General features: G+C 38.5%; 1 long non-coding RNA gene across 2 annotated transcripts; it reads left to right on the forward strand.

The window, feature by feature from the left end:
* Positions 1-546: 546 nt before the first annotated feature.
* Positions 547-4510, forward strand: LOC140586936 (uncharacterized). 2 transcript variants are annotated; one of them, XR_011988721.1, is made up of 4 exons: positions 547-684; positions 1322-1539; positions 3439-3592; positions 3720-4510. It is a non-coding gene; the product is annotated as an uncharacterized lncRNA (long non-coding RNA). The 2 variants fall into 2 exon arrangements; XR_011988722.1 differs by having other exon boundaries at positions 551-684; positions 1293-1539.
* Positions 4511-6379: the final 1869 nt, after the last annotated feature.

Genomic DNA, 6379 nt, shown 5'->3' on the forward strand with positions numbered 1-6379 from the left:
ATCATTTCTCCTAGTCAAAATTATATTCTTACTAGTCAGAATGACAATTACAGATATCCACAATTGCATTCTTACTAGTAGAAAATGTATTTCAAGATATCTAAAACTTTATTTATCCTAGTCACAATTCTATTTAAGATATCTTTAAATCTTTACAAAGTGGCAAAAGTGACGTAATTTCTCCTAGGAAGAATGATGATGTGGATATCTGAAATGACAATTGTGGATAGGAAGAATGTCATTGTGGATATCTGAAATGCTCTTTTTGACTAAGAAGAATTGAATTACGGATATCTGCCAAACATATCCAGTCTAGCGATTAAATGTTAAAACGGCCACTTATTCACATACATGTAAATGCGTGTGCAGACTTGTCTCTAACTGAAAGGGTGTGTCCGAAATCGCGCACTTGCGTCAGTGCACTGAGATGTAGTGCATAGTGCGCACTTCCTTCTGTAGTGCACACAACCACGGGTAAATGCTGTCCTACATGGAACACACGTCTTGCACTTACCGGAAGTGACGGACTAGCATTTGATCGCGATTCTCCAGCGCCCCAAAATATCTGCCGTGTTTTGTTGACTTCCTTGTGGTTTTATTTGCTTTTGTTTACCCCCTACGTGGAAACTGCGTCGCATTCAACGTCGACGCAGGATCCTCCTCCTGTTGGCTGAACATGAGATGGTACGTAACCTACATGTTATCTATATCTGTCGTCAGAGAGTGACAGGCTACACACCGCAGTATACATCAGTAAAATAATTTTATTAACGTTATTTACATTTATATGAAGCAGTTGCCTCCGCTTGGGCTTGCGTATCTGTGTTGTTGTCCGCCTTAATTTGACAATAAAAACTTGCCGAAAGTCCCTCCCCTTCCGCTACGTAGTCAAAATGGCGTCCCTTTAGTGCGAGTAGTGTCCATCATTCTGCACTGCGTTTTCTGGCCGTTTTCAGTGCAGCATCCGGGTACTTTCAGTGCACTGAATTTTAGCAGTTGTCAGTGTGAACGCACTACGCCCTAAAATTGGGCAAGTGCGCCATTTCGGACACACCCAAAGTCTCATGCCACTCAGCTAACCAAAATTGGCAACCCTGCTACCGCTTTCCGTGAGCCTTCGTTTCGACCTTCCTTGTTGAAAAATACAGATTCCTTCTGGGACGCCTAGATGTATTATTATGTCACACATCTTCTGATGCTATATATTAATATACATGAATACAGATACAGGCTTATGTATATAATATATCTGAATACTTACAGGCAGCTGAAACTACGCAAATTCCCTTCAGGTCTTTCAGACAACTACGCCTCATTGCAGGTTACAAGATGGCCCACGGCCAGCCCGGCCCACTCATTTCTGATTGGTCGAGAAGATGGACAGCCCCGCCTTCCAAATATGCCCACTCATGGGAAACTTCGGCATTTTCAATGGCACCAGAATCTACTGCTGGTGTCCTACCTGCGCATGCACAGAAGAAAGAAAAAAGTCAGAACGTCGGAAAGCAAGTACTCGGCAGTGGAAAGAGAGTTATGGTGGTAAGTGTAATCAACACTCTTTACTAAATGTAATGTAACTGTAATGATACTCATCTTCTGAAGAGCATAAAGCAATTATTTCGATCGAGAAACAACAGTATAAAATTTGTAATTTATCACGCAATGCTGAAACAGTGTACAGTGCCTGACAAAAGTCTTGTCACTTAACCAAGTTGTAGGAACAACAAATAATAACTTGACCTGTAGTTAATCAGTTGGAATCAGAAATGGCTTATAAGAAAGGCAAAGCCCTCTAGATTATGCTTATTATACCAAAATAAAGTTTTTCATCATTCATTGAGTTTTGTCATGTAATTAGGACAGAAGGGTCAACTTTTGCCTGGACAAAAGTCTTGTCATATACAAAAATAATGTAGAAATTATACATATACTTTATTTAGAATACACAAACATGCTACAATAACATCAGAACATAAAGTCATGGTGCCTTAGAAGAAAGAATTAATAACATGTATGACTTCCATGAGCTTGGAGGACCGCATCCATACGTCTTGGCCATGACTGAAATAACTTGTTGATGAAGTCATCTGGAATGGCAAAGAAAGCAGTCTTGCAGGACTCCCAGAGTTGGTCTAGATTCTTTGGTTTTGTCTTCCAAGCCTCCTCCTTCATCCTACCCCAGACATGCTCAATAATGTTCATGTCTGGTGACTGGGCTGGCCAATCCTGGAGCACCTTGATCCTCGTCAGTTTCAGGAACTTCAATGTGGAGGCTGAAGTATGACAAGGAGCGCCATCCTGCTGCAGAATTTGCCCCCTCTTATGGTTTGGAATGTAATGGGCAGCAAGAATGTCTTGATACTTCAGGCTGTTGATGCTGCCATCCATTCTGCAGATCTCTCGAACATCCCCATACTGGATTTAACCCCAGACTATGATTTTTCCTCCACCAAACTTGACTGTTTTCTGGGTGAATCTTGGATCCATGCGGGTTCCAACAGGTCTCCTGCAGTATTTGCAGTATTTGGTATGCAGTTCAATGGATGATTCGTCAGAAAAATCAACCTTCTGCCACTTTGCCACTGTCCATCCTTGCTGCAAGCTGTGGGCCTTGGCAAATTCAACACGCTTTTTTTGTTGTGTTCTTATTAATGCTGGTTTCTGTGCACTAATTCGGCCATGGAGACCACTGCGTGCGAGAATTCGAGAAACTGTTCTTGTAGACACAGCGGTTTCTGGTGACCAGTTCTGATGTCGCTCTGCTGCAGTTGAAAAAGGGTTGGCCCTGGACTTTAGAAGCAACAAACGGTCCTCTCGAAGAGTTGTCTTACGTGGCCTGCCTGACCTGGGCTTGTCATGAACATCACCAGTTTCTTCATATCTTTTTTTAATCCTCTCCACTTGATGTTTGGATACATTAATGACGTCTGACACCTCAGCAGACTTGGTCTGTGGTTGAATATTTGGCATGTTGTCAGAAGTCAGGTTGCACTTCAAGTGAAGGTCTGGTTTGCTGGGGATCTTTTTATACACACCTGGGATTATGTTAAGTACAGTATTTGTCACAGGTGAACCTCAAATCTGTGATTGGTTGAATCATTAAAAGACATGACAAGACTTTTGTCCTTGCAAAAACAGGTGTTATGGACTTTAACAAGCTGTGAACATCAGGACACTTTTTGACTGTTTCATTTTGCACCCAGTTATTAATGTGAAAGTCCTTGGCATTAAATTGATCCATTTATCGTAACAATTGATTGATTAGAAATAAAGTTATATGCCTTTTTAAGTTACTATGTCCTTATGTGACAAGACTTTTGTCAATGACTGTACAGCTATATCAGTAATGGAAAATTATCATTCATCCACCTGTGTGGCCTTCTTGAGACATGCATCTGAAGGTTGTTTTGGTAAAAAAATATTTTTTGCTGATTACAGCATCCCACCCATTTGAGAAATGACACACCAGCACCTGTACTGCTGCAGCAAGATGGTGTGTACAGGTGCCCATGCTGCCTGTTCGGTTCTTCAAAGCAGCACAGCATACATATTCACCTGAAAAATCATCTGAAATTAGCAGTGCGACATGGAGGTACATTAATGTTTTGAAATACTTTAAAATATTATGTTGTTATTTGACCACCCAGTTTTGTATTTTACATTTATTTTAATGTTCACATTTAATTTATCTGTCTTAATGTTTTGTCCAATCTTGACAGAATACGTCATATGCAAATGCAGCATGCCCTGCAGAGAAAGTCATCATTTCCACTGCATTACCTGTGAAAAAACAATTGTGAAGAGGGCGTGGAAGTAAAATTGGACATGAGTAGGCCCGGGAAGGGAGGCATATTGGGTCTGTTATGTTTTAGGCCTTAGGCAAGAAGAGATTGTTTTGAATACTGTGTGACCTCGCTTTGTGATAGCTGCCTGCAGTTGGCTCCGCAGAAGCTCGGACCTTGGAGAGGCAGACAGTGGAGCAAAGGGGGGGAGAAACCACTTGCAGGAAGAGACTCGAAGCTGCCCCAACTGGTGCACAAAGAGTTATAGCTTAATAAAGTAGTTGTAGTAGTCAATATATAATATGTTACACAATTGATGTGTTAACCATGTATTTTCATTGATTCAGGGACAATACGACAATGTGTTAATCATTAATCAATGGAACACCAAAACATTAACAGTGATTCAATATCATATAATTAATATCTATATACATATCTCAAGAAAAGTCTAGAAGCCGAGGCTGTCTCCAGTAAATTGCGTAAAATGGGTGGACTTTACCTTGCTACCAAGGTGAACCAATGGAGCAGGAGAATTGTGTTTGTTATACGTTTCAGCTTAGTTTGTTGATGTTTCATGACCAATCAGGACTTAGAAGTCCTAGCAGTTATGGTTTGTCTACTGGTTGCCCTGTGTGCTGGTTGTGACTTGGTCCCAAGTGCCATAGTGTGATGGGAGCGCTTTGCTGAACTTGCTGGAACAAAAGAGATTTTCTTTACTTACCAAACTAAGAGGTCCAGACTTTTATTCTAAGTGCTTGATTTATAATTTTTCTACCACAAGGGAACAGTTTATTAACTATTTAAAAAAATGCAGTAGTACTCCACAACTTTCTGCTGCAGTTACCAAGGCACCTGCAGATGCTTTCATTACTCAAGCATCCATAGATGTTCCAGAGACACCGACACCTCCACATGCTCTGGTTGCCCAAGCATCCATGGATGTTCCAGTTTCCCAGACACCACAGCTTCGTGTTCCTAGGCCAGCTCGACAATGTGTGACATGTATTCACTGTAAGCTTGTCTTAAACAAATGCAATCTAAAGGTGCATTTGCAAAGAAAACACTCACAGTTCTTTTGGTTTTACCCTTTTTTGTATTTTCCTTATATATTTGTGGTAAATAAATGTTTTTTTGGAACACATTCCTTGATTTTCATTTGCTTAATGTATAAGTTTGTAGAAATTGTTTTATTCAAGTTATTTTTATTTATTATGTATTATCACCAAAATGATTTCATTTTTCATTGACAATTTAGTTTAATAGTTACACTGAGCACAGTGAGGTACCCATGAGCAAAGTATCATCCACACCTGCTGCTCCCTAGGTACCACATGAAGCCGCCCACTGCTTCACTGGGTTAAATGGAGAGGATGGATTTCAGAATGTTCACCACAATCACAAATCACATTCACTTCACTTTCAACCAGGTTACAGATTTGAACATGTTTTAAATGATTGTTTATTATGGTCATTGGATATGTATTCCTTTTATTTATTTGGTAAATATATAAAATATATACTTTACTAATTGGTTATAAGTGTTCTTAAATAGCAGTTTTGCACAGGAATTAGTGTTGTTCAATGATGTGCAATTACATTATGCAAATACAAAACCATACAATAAAGCACTTCAACAGCAAAAGTCAACAAACAAATACAAATAAATTCAAAGTTACATTAAGTGTTGGGATACATTAAAATCAATACAATGTAGTAGATGTCATTAAGCTAATCATTATGAAGAGAAATGAGATGTGATGTGTAACTAATTATTGGCAAAGCAAGTGCGATGATCCGTTGTAATGTTTAACGTTAGACAAAAACGGAGCAATGTCATATTTAGGTAATACCACATTGTGACCATATATCAAAGGCATCATCCATTCTTGAAGGTGTAAACATAAATATTTTAGTAAATGAGGTCACTAATTGTGAAGTGATATCTAAATTGATTCCAAATCTTTATAGAGTGTATCACAACAGGATTCAATGTGAAGCTAGAAATCAAATGAGGTAAAGATATTTGGCACATAATATTGAAATAAAAATAGTAGATGCAATAGATTCCCTTTCTGTATTTACCCAGTTAGGGACATTAGTACGACATTGCTCTTATATTGGTGAACCAGGAATAGTAAGAATTTTGGGAGACCTGTGCCTCCGAATTTACAAGGTCTCCGTAAAATTTTCCCTATTAACTGCGACTGTTTTTTATTCCAAATAAAAGTTGCAGTTTGACTATTTAGATTCTTAAAATGGATTTCATAAGAAAAATAAGAAGGCACTGGAACAAATATACAAACTTTGGTAAAACAGTCATCTTAATTATATAGATTCTTCCACCAAGAGATAATGAAAGCGAGTGTCACCGTTCAAAATCTAATTTAAGATGAGAGAGTAATGGCAAATAGTTTGCCTTATAAAGGTCTTTAAATGTAGCAGTAATTCAGTTCCCCAGCTATTTAAATTTTCTCTGGGTAATTAAAAAATTTGTTGAAGAGATAGAAGCATAAATATTTGCTGTGCCAAGTGGCATAGTTAACTTTTTTGAAGGTTAAATTTATAACTATAAACTATAACTATATAAGGTTATA

The sequence above is a fragment of the Paramormyrops kingsleyae genome, unplaced genomic scaffold (assembly GCF_048594095.1).
Source record: "Paramormyrops kingsleyae isolate MSU_618 unplaced genomic scaffold, PKINGS_0.4 ups97, whole genome shotgun sequence".
Taxonomy (NCBI): domain Eukaryota; kingdom Metazoa; phylum Chordata; class Actinopteri; order Osteoglossiformes; family Mormyridae; genus Paramormyrops; species Paramormyrops kingsleyae.